Genomic DNA, 16,327 nt, shown 5'->3' on the forward strand with positions numbered 1-16,327 from the left:
TCCAAGATTAAATTTTCTCCTGTCTCAAACCAACACAAAGGAGTTCTACACCTTCTCCCATATAGAGCTTCATAGGGTGCCATACCTATGCTAGAATGGAAACTGTTGTTATAAGTGAATTCAATCAGAGGCAGATATTGATCCCAACTATGTTAAGTCTCAATTTTACCTCTTTTTGGATGAGACTTATTGAACAAATTCCACTCATCCTTTGAACCATTGCAATATAATTGTTCTCTTTTTGGTTCATTTTGTGTGCAGATATAACTAACCCAAATTCATCTAACAATACCTTAATCCACCTCATTTTTTGTGCAGGTATTGAGGAAGAGTGGAAAGTTGAAGACTCTTAGGATTGGAAATCTAAGAAGCTAAGGAGCAGAGAAGAGGTTCTACGCCGGGCGCAAGGTGATCCGCGCCAGGCGAGCAAAACAGAGTATCTCACCTCTGGGAGCCATTGCGCCGGGCGTAATGTGAATTGCGCCGGGCTTGTCCTAAGGCAGAGAGTATCTGGAAGGCCCCGCGCCGGGCGCGAAGACTTATGCGCCGGGCGCGAAACCCTAATCTGACTCCCCAAGCTCGTATTTGAAGCCATTTTCGAGGGTTTCTCCCTCATTCTCACATTGGGCGCCTCCAGGAGCTGCGGAAGGGATTCCCAGGGCTTGGGATCGTCCGTGTGCGGATCTTTCCTTCGGTTCTTCACTTCCTCTTCCATCTCTATTTTGTATTTGCCCTCTTTGTTGAGTGGTTTCACCCATTTTGTGGGGTTAGATGTAGCCAACATACTCTATTGTAATCCTTACGTTTTCAATGATATATATATTTGTTGTTTCATTCATTGTTGTGTTTGTTTCTTTGCTTAATGCTTGCTTTGGATTGATCACCCTTTGCATGATTTAAGGTTCCATTGAGTATTGGGAAATACCTTTGAAATTAGTTCTGGAACATATGCCTAGTGGAGATTGTATCTAGGGATAGAGCTTGACCCATTAGTAGTCTTAAACCCTAGCCCGTAATGCGGGTGTAGGTATTGGGTACTCAAGGGATTGATATTCAATATCCGCACCTAGGCTCTTTCTCTAAGGGATTAGGTTTGAGTAAACTATTGGGTTGACTAAGCAATGAATTCAACAAGAGATTAAGGATACATTAGTGTTACGTTTGGTGAAATCTGACCCCCACAACCTCACAATACCACAATACCATTCCTTACCTTTTCCACTCACAAAACAATATTTATTTACAGCTTTCATTCCAATAGTCACAACTTTGAATTCACTGCACAAACTATGAAATTGGAATTATTCTTTAGTCACGAATAGTCAATAAATGCTTATATTACCTTCTAATCCCTGTGGATACGATATTTTTACTACTTGAACGGCCGGTATACTTGCCGTGTTTGAGACCGTTGATAGAATTAAACTAAATTTCAATTATAATAAAAGTACTTCAACGGAAATCTCAACAAGTTTTTGGCGCCGTTGCCGGGGATTAGAATGGCGATTTAGTATTTGTAGCTATTTGTGACTTATTCTTTGTTTTTATTGTTATTTTTATTTGTGTGTTGGTAATGAATTGTTGAAGCTAACCTGTGCGCTCTAGTCCTCTGCTTTCTCTTGTATGCAAGGAACTGTGAACTAGATTGACCAATTCCTCTGAGCAGTTGCTGAGCAATCCTCAGATTGAGCACAAAGCAAGGAGGAACAAGAGCAACAGGAGGAGAAGGAGAGTAGAGCACTTCAAGTTGGTCACCGTCAGGCTCGGGACAGTAAACAAGCGCTTCCTGGGAGGCAACCCAGAGATCTGAACTGTGTTTTAGATTTTTGTTGCATGTTGTTCTGTGTTATAAGTGTTGTTTTGTATTATGTGTTGTGTTTTGTGTTATATGTTTTGTGGTATATGTTGTTTGTGTTATGTGTTAGTTGTTAGAATCATGTTTGAATGGGTAAATATAGGGTACATTTTGTTTGGAATGTGAGGAATGAGGCAATTTTGTGTCTAGGTGGAAATAAGGCCTGATCCTAATTTAAAACCTGGGCAAATTGACCTTTTAAAGTGACTACGCGCCGGGCGTGACTCTTTTGCGCCCGGCCTAGTACTCAATTTTTGGTCTCTGGAACCACCACGCCGGGCGCGTTTAATGCATGCCCGGCGCGATATCAGATTTTGGACCTCGTTGAGTTTTACTGATATGAAGCCCGGCGCATCTGTTTTGCGCCCGGCGCAAAAGCATTCCTGATACCTTGTATTTAACTATTTTTCATTCATGTTTCTTTGTATTCTGTTTATGTTGCATTGTCTTAGTCCATTTCTATGTACATGCATTTTGTGCTTAATTTTGGTCTAAGGATATTCTCCATTGTGTTATAGTCGCTTGGTCATCACTATGTATACATTTTTGTGCTCACCATTCTTTTTCATGCTTATACTCCGCGACCACTCTTGGTTTCTAGGACTTTCAGGCATATACTGGTTGGCCTGGGGACCAGGCTCCTAAGTTTGGGGGAGTGGAGCTGCTGATGCAGACGGAGCCGTTGATGGTGGAGCAGCCCCTAAAGATGATGATGACCAGACCCCATAGATGGAAGCAGATGGAGCTCACCTTAGTTTGCCTTTGTTTCTTGCAATTTATTTTTCTGTCTTTTATTTTCAGTATTTTAACTATTTTTATATCTATCTCTTTTGGTGATTACACTGTTGGTTCTTTTTGTGAATATTCTGCTTTAGCACAGGTTTTAATCTTGTTGATACTTGCGTTGCTTGTGGTCAATTCTGGATTGTAGTTTGCTTGATGTTATGGTGCATGTACCCTAGACATTTTCAAGTCACATTAGATCTTTAGTTCATAACTAGTTGCATACGGGTTTCAATGTTGATCATAGAACTGAGTTGAGTTTGATAGTTGTGCATGCATAGCCGGGTGAGGTGTGAGCCTAAATACCTATGAGTGAACTACACTTAGGTTGCATGATAGACTTTGCTTGAGTTTCCCTGGTGGTTTGCTTATGTTGTGCACTTATATGATCAAGGCATTCACATTTCCATCTTTTGTTAACCATCTAAGCCAAAAAGCCATCTCCACTCTTCACTTGACCCATACCTTCCTAGGCCTAAACACCACACCTTCCACTTGTCCCAAACCATGGAAAATTAACCATAACCTTTGCCTTGGTTAAGAGAGCAAAATGATGACATCAAATAAGTTTGGGAGAGTTGAAGAATGAGGAAATTTGGGAAGAAGAAAGTATGTGGTCAGCCATTACAAAAAAAAAAAAAAAAACAAAAAAACAAAAAAAAACAAAAAAAAAACAAAAAAACAAAAAACAAAAAACAAAAAGCAAAACAAAAACAATAAGGCTAATGGCTTGGATCCGGTTAGGGGCATGTGCTTAATTGTTGTAATGGGGTATGGAGAGGGACATCATTGTAAAATCTTATTTGCTCTCTTAAGCTATAGCACCTTCAATCTTTGAAAAACCATAAAACTGCTACCGCTTGACCCTGCTTGACCCAGATTGCCCTAATAAAGACCTTGTGATAAGTGTCTGCATTTGTTTTACCACTGGTTTCATTTGGAAACGAAGAGCAAAGTTGAATTATGTGGCGTGAGTAGTAGACTAGAGAGAAACACTCACCCTGATACACTAGTGTGCATAGAGAGAAACATTTTCCTAGTGAGGATGCATACACAGATAGTCATTACTCTTCTCAGCTCTTTGATCTCTTTTGAAACCTTTGTTTGCACCTTGTCATGTTCTATTGCAATAATTGTGATTGGAAATTCATCTGAGGTTCATGCTTGCGAAAAAAAGATACAAGTAAACTAGGATGTAGAAATTGACTCACTTGCATTGCTTGTTATCTGCTAGATTAATTACCTTTTGCTTGAGGACAAGCAAGGTTCTAAGTTTGGGGGAGTTGTTAAGTCTCAATTTTACCTCTTTTTGGATGAGACTTATTGAACAAATTCCACTCATCCTTTGAACCATTGCAATATAATTGTTCTCTTTTTGGTTCATTTTGTGTGCAGATATAACTAACCCAAATTCATCTAACAATACCTTAATCCACCTCATTTTTTGTGCAGGTATTGAGGAAGAGTGGAAAGTTGAAGACTCTTAGGATTGGAAATCTAAGAAGCTAAGGAGCAGAGAAGAGGTTCTACGCCGGGCGCAAGGTGATCCGCGCCAGGCGAGCAAAACAGAGTATCTCACCTCTGGGAGCCATTGCGCCGGGCGTAATGTGAATTGCGCCGGGCTTGTCCTAAGGCAGAGAGTATCTGGAAGGCCCCGCGCCGGGCGCGAAGACTTATGCGCCGGGCGCGAAACCCTAATCTGACTCCCCAAGCTCGTATTTGAAGCCATTTTCGAGGGTTTCTCCCTCATTCTCACATTGGGCGCCTCCAGGAGCTGCGGAAGGGATTCCCAGGGCTTGGGATCGTCCGTGTGCGGATCTTTCCTTCGGTTCTTCACTTCCTCTTCCATCTCTATTTTGTATTTGCCCTCTTTGTTGAGTGGTTTCACCCATTTTGTGGGGTTAGATGTAGCCAACATACTCTATTGTAATCCTTACGTTTTCAATGATATATATATTTGTTGTTTCATTCATTGTTGTGTTTGTTTCTTTGCTTAATGCTTGCTTTGGATTGATCACCCTTTGCATGATTTAAGGTTCCATTGAGTATTGGGAAATACCTTTGAAATTAGTTCTGGAACATATGCCTAGTGGAGATTGTATCTAGGGATAGAGCTTGACCCATTAGTAGTCTTAAACCCTAGCCCGTAATGCGGGTGTAGGTATTGGGTACTCAAGGGATTGATATTCAATATCCGCACCTAGGCTCTTTCTCTAAGGGATTAGGTTTGAGTAAACTATTGGGTTGACTAAGCAATGAATTCAACAAGAGATTAAGGATACATTAGTGTTACGTTTGGTGAAATCTGATCCCCACAACCTCACAATACCACAATACCATTCCTTACCTTTTCCACTCACAAAACAATATTTATTTACAGCTTTCATTCCAATAGTCACAACTTTGAATTCACTGCACAAACTATGAAATTGGAATTATTCTTTAGTCACGAATAGTCAATAAATGCTTATATTACCTTCTAATCCCTGTGGATACGATATTTTTACTACTTGAACGGCCGGTATACTTGTCGTGTTTGAGACCGTTGATAGAATTAAACTAAATTTCAATTATAATAAAAGTACTTCAACGGAAATCTCAACAAACTACCAGAATCCTCTAGCACACAAGCTCTCAATAAATCTTCTAAGGATTGAATGGTCCTTTCTGATTGTCCGTCTGTTTGAGGATGATATGCAGAGCTAAGGCGAAGCTTAGTTCCTAATGCTTGATGTAAACTTCCCCAAAATTTAGAAGTAAACCTAGGATCTCTGTCAGATATTATACTAGACGGTACACCATGCAGCCGTACGATCTCTCTTATATATAGTTCAGTCAATTTTTCTAGAGAATACCTAATGTTGATGGGTAAGAAATGAGCAGATTTTGTTAGTCTATCCACAATAACCCATATGGAATCGAATTTATGTGTTGTTCGTGGTAAACCAACTACAAAATCCATTGCTATACTGTCCCATTTCCATTCAGGTATATCTAAGGGTTGTAACATTCCTGCTGACTTTTGGTATTCTATCTTGGCCTTCTGACAAATCAAACATGTAGCCACGTATTGTGCTATTTCCTTCTTCATTTTGGGCCACCAAAACATTTTCTTAAAGTCCTGATACATTTTTGTTGCCCCAGGGTGTATACTCAACTTGCTCTTATGTGCCTCACCTAAAATTATTTTCTTAATTTCAGAATCATTAGGCACACATATCCTATTATTAAATCTTAAAACTCCCTTTTTATCTATATTAAACTTTTCACCTCCCTTATGTCCCAGCAATCTCTTTTTCTTCTGAATGAATTTATCAACTACCTGAGCCTCACCAATTTGTCCATGTAAGTCACTAGTAATCTGAATTGCATATAATTGTATTCTATTCTGACTTACTATAGTTGATAAACTCATATCTCTAAATTTTTCTATCAAATTCATCTCATGAATCATTAATGAAGAGATATGTAAAGATTTTCTACTCAGTGCATCAGCCACAACATTGGCTTTCCCTGGATGGTAATGTAATTCAAAATCATAATCTTTCAAAAATTCCATCCACCTTCTTTGTCTCATATTCAGTTCCTTTTGATCAAACAAATATTTTAAACTCTTATGATCACTAAAAACATCAAACTTACCACCATACACATAATGTCTCCATATCTTGAGTGCAAAAACAATGGCAGCTAGTTCTAGATCATGGGTTGGGTAGTTTTTTTCATGAGCTCTTAATTGTCTAGAAGCATATACTACTACCCTTCTATCTTGCATAAGAACACACCCTAATCCCATTTTTGAGGCATCACAAAATATGACAAATTGTCCATTAGGATTGGGTAAGGCTAAGACTGGTGCAGTGGTTAATCTTTTCTTAAGCTCTTGAAAACTATTCTCACATTTCTCTGTCCACTCAAAGGGTTGTCCTTTCTTGGTGAGTTGAGTTAAAGGCATTGCTATCTTAAAAAATCCTTCAATGAATCTCCTATAATATCCTGCTAAACCTAAAAAACTACGAATTTCTGTCACTGTCTTTGGAGGTTCCCATAGTAGAACTGCTTCTACCTTAGATGGATCCACAGACACTCCGTCTTTGGAGATCACATGTCCTAAAAATTTAACCTCCTCTAACCAAAATTCACACTTAGAAAGTTTGGCATACAATTGTTTATCTTTTAGGATTTGGAGAACAGTTTGAAGGTGTTCTTCATGCTCCTCATGAGTTCGAGAATATATGAGGATATCATCTATAAAGACCACCATAAAATGGTCTAAATACGGATGAAAAATCCTATTCATATAATCCATGAACAATGCAGGTGCATTGGTTACTCCAAAAGGCATTACTTGATATTCATAATGACCATACCTTGTTCTAAATGCAGTTTTCTGTATGTCTTCAGCTTTCACTTTGATTTGATGGTATCCCGATCTTAAATCTATTTTAGAAAACACAGTGGCTCCTCTCAATTGATCTATCAAATCATCTATCCTAGGAAGAGGGTATTTATTCTTTATGGTAAACTTATTTAATTGCCGATAGTCTACACACAGCCTAAAGCTTCCATCTTTCTTTTTAACTAACAAAACAGGAGCCCCCCAAGGTGATACACTAGGGCGTATAAATTGCTTTTCAAGCAACTCTTCTAATTGTTTCTTCAACTCCGCTAATTCAGAAGGTGACATCCTATAAGGTTCCATTGAAATTGGTCTAGTTCCAGGTATTAAATCAATTGAAAATTCAATCTCTCTGTCAGGTGGCAAACCAGGAATATCATTAGGAAAAACTTCAGGAAAATTTTGAACAACATCTATGTTTTTCAAGTTGACTTCCTCTTTAGCTTCCATAGAGGATAAGATTAAATATCCTTGAACTTTACCCTAAGAAAACTTGCTTATTGGTTTGGATAATGAAATCGATAGATCCTTAGAATCAGAAAACATTACAGACCTTTCTGCACAATTGAGAAGGACATGATTGGAAGATAACCAGTCCATACCTAAAATCACATCTAATTGTGATAAAGGTAAACAGATCAAATTCACAAGAAATTTTTTATCACCAATAAAAATAGGACAATCTAAACAAACTTTATTGGCAATCATAGATTTGTTTGTAGGGGTCGAAACAATTAGATTAGACTCTAAAGGAGAAACTGACAATTGAAGGTGTTGAACGCAATCATTGGAGATAAAAGAATGAGTTGCGCCTGAATCATACAGTACATTTAAAGTTTTGCCTTTAATGAAACATTTACCTTGTATTAGATCGTTGTTTTGAGCAACTTCAGTTCCAGTCATGATATAAACTCTCCCAGTTGTAGGAAGTCTTGGTTTGAGTCCAGAGGTATTTGCGTGCACCTTTGGTTGTCCACACTCAGAAAACACATGACCTGCCTTTCCACACTTGAAACAAACAGGTCCTTTGAGATGACAGTCTTTAGTATAATGACCCTGTCCACACTTAAGACACTTAGCTTGACTATTCATGGGTCTACTGGAATTTCCTGCAAATTGAGAAGATTGGGTTTTCCATTGAGGTCGATCATAAGCTTTTCCTTCATTATTCCTTTTTTTATTAAACTGAGGGCCAAAGGATTTTGGTCTATTGTCCTTATTATGATCAAAACCTTCCAGAAATCGACACTTGTGTATTAATGTGGGAAAATCAGAGATTTCTAATATCCCTACTGCCTTTCTTAATTCTGGTCTAAGTCCATCCTCAAATTTAATACACTTCATTCTCTCATCAGGGTGATAAAAGAAAGTAGAGTATTTTCCCAATTCCTCAAACTTAGAAGCATATTCTCCCACTGTCATGTTCCCTTGTTTTAATTGCATAAATTCTATTTCCTTAGCCCTCCTAACATCATTAGGAAAATATTTTTCAAAAAATTTAGCACTGAATACTTCCCATGTAATAATTATTCCTCCTCCTTCTAATAGTCTCCTAGTACTATCCCACCAATATTTTGCTTCTCCTACTAACATAAGCACTGCATAATTTACTTTTTGGTTATCAGGACAGTTCATGGCTTGAAATATTTTTTCTATTTCTTTTATCCATAACTCAGCCTTTTCAGGATTATATCCTCCGTCAAATTGGGAAGGTTTATTGCTTCTAAATTCTACCAATCCCTGTGACTCCCCCATTCCTTCCGGTCGTTGATTCCTTAACAAGGCGGCAGCCATGTCCCTAATAGCCTGCACAGCCTCAGTCAGTTCTGTATTTCTCCTTCCTGCCATCTGAAATTTATAGATTAGTTTATTATACTAAAAATATGGTTAGCACATTTCCCCAAGTTACACATGGAATGTTGTTCTGATACCATTAAAATGTAACGTCTAGTCGTGTTAATATTAATTTTAATATAATAATAATATACTTTATATAATTAATATCATTATACATAAACCAAAATTTATTTTTTTTCATACCCTCGCTTACATATAACTTTTTATATATGCATCATATCTTATACAAAAATTTACAATAATGTACATTCTTATAATCTACTTATTTCCTAACTAATTATATAATGTCTACATATCAGGTTGATATAAGTTCACTATTGGGTTAACATGATTGGTTGGAGGAAGATAAAAAGTAACTACAATTTGTCCATCTATGATAACGGGGTTTTGTTGGGTTGGTGAAAACACAAAAGATGATAATCCTATTCCTTGGAATGTAACGGCATTGGCAGATGCGTCCATAGCCCAACTAGTACCCGGAAAAACTGCAGTGATAACGAAAGAGAAAGGGCCCGGTAGGATTGGTAGATCCATCTATTTTATGATATGTTAAATTTTTTTTTTACAACAAAAAATAAGGAGTGAGAACACTTGTTAAATAAATATAATTAATTAAATAAGGAACAAGATTATCTATAGTAAACATAAAAAAAAATTAAATAATAAAATTTGAATCATTTTTATAGTGACTAGTCAGGATAAATGAGCATTATTGTAATATCAATCAAATATCACCAGAATATTTTACCATAAATGCTTACTCATTTAAATCCCCAAGCTCAAACCTCTAGCTATAAATAATTCAAACTTTATCTTCTATGGTCATAGAACAATATTTATGAAGATAAATACATGAGGAAATAAGTCCAAAGTATCACAACTATATTATTATCGATTATAATATATATTTATAATAAATATATTTACGTAAAGAGAATATATTAAGAGTACCAATAATATAAATAAAAATGACAATAATTATAAAATAATTAAACAATATAAAATATGAACACCTTAATAGTTAATATGGATAAAAATAATCATAAATTAAGCAAATAAATGAGGTTAGGGGCACCTCACTAGATAAAAATAACATAAATAAATAAACATAGGAGTATATAAAATTAAAGAGATAATTCTATTATGGTACAAGGAATATTTACCTGAAGATAAATCTTCAAGCATTTACTAAATTGCTATCCACTGTTGGAGATTTGTTCTTAGGCATAGGTGTTCTTAGGCAGTTCTAAACACTTTGACTTATTTTAATTACGCTGATTTACATTGAGGAAGTGACTTTTATCTTTTCCTAATTTTAATTGATTTATAAAAATATATGAGGCCATGGTAGGATTTGAACCCAAGACCCAATACATGTAGTTCTTAAGCTCAACTAGTTAAACTACTGAACCATTTTATTTTATATGTCTATAACATCATGTAATTTATAATAAGTTATTTTTTTGTAGGTAATATTTATAATATAATTAGTTAGCACACATGTATATATATATATATATTTTACTGAACAAAAAATTTTATAAAATAAAACACTAAAATTTAAAATTTTGATTTAAAATAAAATTATAAATATTAGGTGATTCTATTTTATTAATTAAATCATAATAATTATATAATTAGAAATAAATATTTTATAATTTTATTTCACTAAAAAATTTTATAATAAAATTTTATACATATATATATATAGTGAAAATATTATATTTATTCTCTTTTATATATATATATTATCATAACTAAAAATTTCAATATACTTAATAATAATGTTGAGAATATTGTTATCTAAAAACATTAGGATATTACATAAGGAACCATTAGGACCTCACATCTAGTATGGCAAAGTTCCAAGTTCAGCCTCACACTAACTCGAGACGGTTCTCTCCTCATGTCTAGCGCCACTCCTTTGTTTTCTGAGCCAATCCAAGCAAAGTCAATTATTTCATCTCACACTTGATGTCATTCAAACCACGCTCGATGCTAGTTTAACCCGAGGTAATTCTCTTTCCCCATTGCCGACATTACTAACCCTATGCCTGATGTGAGCAAGACAAAGTACCCCTAATTGAACCACACCTGACACCTTGAAGGCGCGTCTGATATGACGGTGAGTTCTACACTTGCAAATTTATAAATTTGGCTCAAACCACTTGAAAAATAAAAACCACTTACATACAAATCACCCAACAACATATATTCATCATCCACAATCTCATTTTGCACCATAAATCCAACATGCAACAATAGTTTTTGATTATTCAATCAAAATACACTTCCATGAACTCAAATCCCCAAAGTTCAACCAACAAAAATACACACCTCAAAAATCATCCATACAATCATGTATTTAATGAATTCAAGGTACTTACAACTCATTAATCTATCAAAGATTTGAATTATAGCTTCCCTTACCTCATCTCCATGTAAGAAGAGAGGAAATGGTTTTGAGCTAACACTAAAGCTCTGCATCTACCACTACTACCTTCCAATTCTCGACCCCAATGCCTAAAATCAACAACTAGCTACTAGGGTCACAACTCGAAGACTCTTGGGAGGCTAGAATAAGAAGAAGGAGAATTCAAAAAATCAAAGTCTCTCTCTTTAAGCTTATTTCTCTAAGTTTCCCAAGAATGAGTTTATGAAACTTAGTTCTCAAAAAAAAAATTATATACTCTTCTTTTTAAGGTTAAACCGAATATTTGTTCACAAAAACTCTAAAATTCTTAAAAACTTATCAGAAATTTTTTAACCTCTAAAATCGTTCAACACTTCACCTTATAATAACTCAATACACAACTATGGTTAAAAGGCAATAATTGAAAAAAAAAATTACAATGTTACATAAACCCTCGTTAAAATTCTTATAAACAAAAACATGTGACATGAAATTATTAAAATATTCAATTGTTATTAACTTTACTAATTTTATCTCGAAAGTAATTAATAATGTCATAAAATTATTAAAATGTTTAATAATAATTAATTTCCTTTATAAATACTTAATATTAGTTACATTGATAATTATATAATTATATATTTTTATTTTTAATCACATAAAATAAAATTAGTGACGTAATTAACCATTTTTTTTTCAGATGGAAGTGGGCCCAATATAACGTTTACCACTACCATTTTGTAGGCTTGAAGTGTAATATATATTATCGAACAAGTTAATTTCTTAAACATTATAGTACCTACATTACATATGCACGAGCTAATCGAAGGTGCGACAGTGACAGGTGCAATACGAAAAGAACAAGTGCAATATTATTTATATGATATGATTTTTTCATTGTTTTTTATCATGTTAATTTTTTTCCTAATGTTTCTCTTTATTATACATATATATTTAACTGTACAAAGAAATTGTATAAATAAGATGACTGAATCAATTATCGGATACATTAAATTTTAAGGTGCGAGAAATATGTAACTATCACGTCTTTTACTCCGATGGATTAAAAACAAGTTTAAATATGTTTTATTTATTTATAAAAAATAGGATAAATAGGATAAATATTATTAGAAAAGAAAAACATGAAGAAAAATAAAATAATTCTTTTCATAAACTAAAATTAACTTATACATAAACTAAATATAAAAGTTTTTTCTCATTAACTTCTTTAAAATCTGATTTTTAACTTACGCATAAATTAATTTTAACTTATGAATAAATTTATTTAATTTTTTTTATTTTATTAAAATATTTTTAGATAAATTTATTCAAACATATTCTAATTATTATAAGCTTTAAAAAGAAAGACAAACATTATATTTAAACACTTCTTGAATAAAAAATAGTCACGTAACTTATATTATTAAATATTAGTTAATAATAACAAACTCGTTTTATCCTAATTTAGTCTAATTAATTGACGAGTTTATGACATGAAAAGTGATTGATTCTAAGTATAAAGGAAAAATATTTTTGAACACTTAAAATATTATTAAACACATAGTAAAAAAGAGAAAAGATAATATATGAATTAACATTGATGGTATCGCTGATAAAGTTTCCTTGGTGGATCTAGTTTTACCTCTTCAAGTGCTTAATCAGTAACAACTCCCTCTTTCATTCTAGTTAACTTTCCCCATCACTCCAACCAACTCCCTAGCACCGTTGCTTTCTGCTAATTTCCAATCATTTTTATGATAAATTCATTGTTTTCTCGTTTATCAAGGTCGTCTTGAGGTGATGCTCAAACATTTGACACTTTGATAGTGTCACTTCCTCATTCTGCTATTTTGTTTTCACAGTTTATAAATTACATAAGCCAAACTACTAAAACTTAAATGTTTACAACTCTCCCTTTTATACTATACTACATGATAATACAACTTTTTTTTTATTGCGCAACTTATGGTTGAGATCGTGTAATTGCTGGAAAAATAATCGTACAAAGTTATGTTTTAGCATTTGATTTTCGATGCTTGAAACGCTGGTTGGAATTATAAAAATAATTTTAATGTCTAAGTCAATAGGTATTTAATAATATTTGATAATCAAGAATGATCGTTTCTTTTAAGAATGAAGTGTAAAAATATAAATAATAGAAAATGTGTTATGGTTCATGTGATTAATAAAAAAATATTTAAAAATTTTAGGGAATATTTGGTACGTAAAATATTTTTATATGTCTAAAAATCTTAAATTGAAAATCTTATTTTTCCATACTTGATAGTTATCTAATTTTTTATATATAGAATATATAGGTTTTTAGAAATTATTTTTAGTCCAGTTTCCCACAAAATCATTCCCATGAAAGAAAGTTTTAAATATATAAGAAGACCTTATCTCTTTTTAAAATATAAAAAAAATATATATATAATTAGGATTCACCTTCTTTCAAAACTTTCATTTTCTCACACACTTTGTTATTCATAGCGTACACTTTCATAATACAATTTTGTAAAAAAACCCAATATAGCATGTAAGACATTGTTGAATCGTCAACTTATTGTTTCACTAGACCTCATAAATTGCCTTTTAATTATTCTATTTTTTGCATCATGAGCTAAAATTGCAAAAATAATGCAACTTGCTCTTCTACATTCATGTGCTTAGTTGGCATAAGCTTCCCAATAGTTTTCACTAATTCACACAACTTGTAAAATCACCTTTGATTCATCCTAGTATTTTCTATGCAATCTGTTTCACTAAAAATAAACTATCCTATGAAAATTGATGTCTTTCACTAGAGCCCTGATGTAATGATCCCAAATTACCCTTCTCTTACTTCTTCTTGAATGACTAACTAATAATATAAAACACATGATCATAGAAAAGAGAGCAAATTAATTTACACACTGTAAATATATTATTATTAAAATAATTAATCTTTTTTTCCTTATAAGATGTAATCTTGTCATAATCTAACATGAAAAAAATATAATATGTACTTTAAAACAACAAATCAATAATTTACATATATTAAACTATATGCAAAATACACAGAAAACTAAAATGTAAAATATGATTTTCATAGTTTATCATAATAAAAAATTTAAATTAAAAACCAAAATAACAATTTAACAGTTCACTCAAATAGACATTGATACAAAATCAATCAAATAGGAGATGATGAAAAATAAAGAGTTTTTAATTAATAAAAATATTCACATAACATATAAGAAGGAGAGAGAGGCACAAGGACTTACATGAAGCTTGTGAGAGAATATACTATAAACAACAAAGTGTGTGAGAAGATGAAAGTTTTGGAAGAAGATAAATCTCAATTATATATTTTTTATTTTAAAAAGAAATATTGTAATCTTTTTTATATACTTAAAACTTTCCCTTATTTTGTGGAAAACTAGGTTAAAAATAATTCCCAGGAAATTATATCCTTTAGGAATTTTTTTTAGACAGCTATCAAATATGGAAAAATAGGATTCTTGATTTAAAATTCCCATAAATATAAAAACATTATGCATACCAAATGCTCTCTTAAGAAATACTTTTAAATAAGAAAAATTAAAATAAAAGTCATAAATTTTAATCTTTATGGAATTAAGAATCTATTTAATATATTTTTTTCTTCGTGATCTTTCAATTGTTAATTTTAGGAAAGCTTAGTAATACCAAAAAAAGTTTCAACTAAAAAATAATAAATAAGTTTACTATATTGAGAAAATTTAAAAGAGGGAAATTGTTAGTTTTGGTAATAAAAGTTTCATCCTTCAGTAAATAAATCACTAATTTTGAGGGGATAATTATTTCTTCAAAAAATTTTATATTAAATGTGTCAAAATATTTTTTTCCCTTACTGTAGGTGGTTATTCTAATATGAATAAACGAATAACTTATTCTTATTAATTTTTGAGTTTGAGATCTTATATATAATTAAACTTATATATTAAATGTGAATAATTATTTTGTGTAAAAATATTTTTAAGTGTCATTTTTTAGAAGCAATTTTATTTTTATTTTTTAACTTTTTATATAATTTAATTTTTTATTTAACATATTTTATGAATTAAATTTTATTATTTTAAAATAAATTATTAATAATTAAAAATAATTTTATATTATAATATAAATTATTTATCTTAAATTTAAAATATTGTAACGACCCACCTGGTCATCACACAACAGAACAACAACCCACATTACTAGAATATACATACATAAAAGAATATATACATATATCCAGCCCTAAGGCTCAACGAGTCAAAGTATATACAATACTAGCAAAATGCTACTCCAAGGTAGCCTACACAAAAGATCAACTCCAGTCATCATCTGTGACACTACTGCTACTCTTCAGCCTATCCCTGCTCTAGTATGATCATAGCAGTTCAAACCACATGGAAACACGTAAGGGTAAGCTAGTGAAATAAATCAATATATATATATATATATATATATATATATATATATATATATATATATATATATATATATATATATATATAAACAACTTACAACTCATCAACAGAAATAGCATTTTCATAGTTCGACATACAACACATTTCAACACCCAACTCAATCATAGCTTCACAACACCACAACATATATACAACTCAAATCAACACATCAACAACTTATGCATCGTCACACATATTTCAACTCGGAGATCTCCTTCAATATGAGTGAGCAGTCTAAGTGGCTAGGTCCTATCGAACCGACAACACAGAACCTTTTTGGGCTTGCTAGGTAAACCGTAAATTTGAATCTCAATCCACAACACGATAACGGTTTCTCAGACTTGTCACTTAAACAAAGAAGTATAGTACTATGTCAGGATAGAACAGTTAGGTTTAGGCTTACCACGACATTAGCTAGCTCAACTAAGCCACCTATGGGATTAGCCTACCAACTATCCTCCAAATACTATAACCTTCCGATACTTGGTTAGGAACTAAGTTTCTGACTTCGTACTTTACTCGAATTGGCTGCTTGTAATTAGTATAGC

This window comes from Cajanus cajan, chromosome 5 (genome assembly GCF_000230855.2).
Source record: "Cajanus cajan strain Asha chromosome 5, NIPB_CcT2T_4, whole genome shotgun sequence".
NCBI classification, from domain to species: Eukaryota; Viridiplantae; Streptophyta; class Magnoliopsida; order Fabales; family Fabaceae; genus Cajanus; species Cajanus cajan.